The sequence below is a fragment of the Neophocaena asiaeorientalis genome, unplaced genomic scaffold, assembly GCF_003031525.2.
Source record: "Neophocaena asiaeorientalis asiaeorientalis breed wild unplaced genomic scaffold, Neophocaena_asiaeorientalis_V1.1 scaffold689, whole genome shotgun sequence".
Lineage (NCBI taxonomy): Eukaryota > Metazoa > Chordata > Mammalia > Artiodactyla > Phocoenidae > Neophocaena > Neophocaena asiaeorientalis.
Window position 1 is genome coordinate 1,409,444 of NW_020175666.1, and position 207 is coordinate 1,409,650.

The following is a 207-nucleotide window of genomic DNA, read 5'->3' on the forward strand; positions in this document are numbered from 1 at the left end:
TGCATTCTGACCTTCCCTGCTTGTAAGAGGGTCCCAACGCCCAGAGCATTTCCCTTCCCCTCTGCCCAGCAGAACTTCTTTTGCTATGTATATAACTTATGTCCTGCTCTTAGCTAGGCCTAAGCTGAGGAATTCAATCTAAGTGTTCCTTGGATGATATGGGCTTACTCCTCATAAATTATATATATATATATATATATATATATA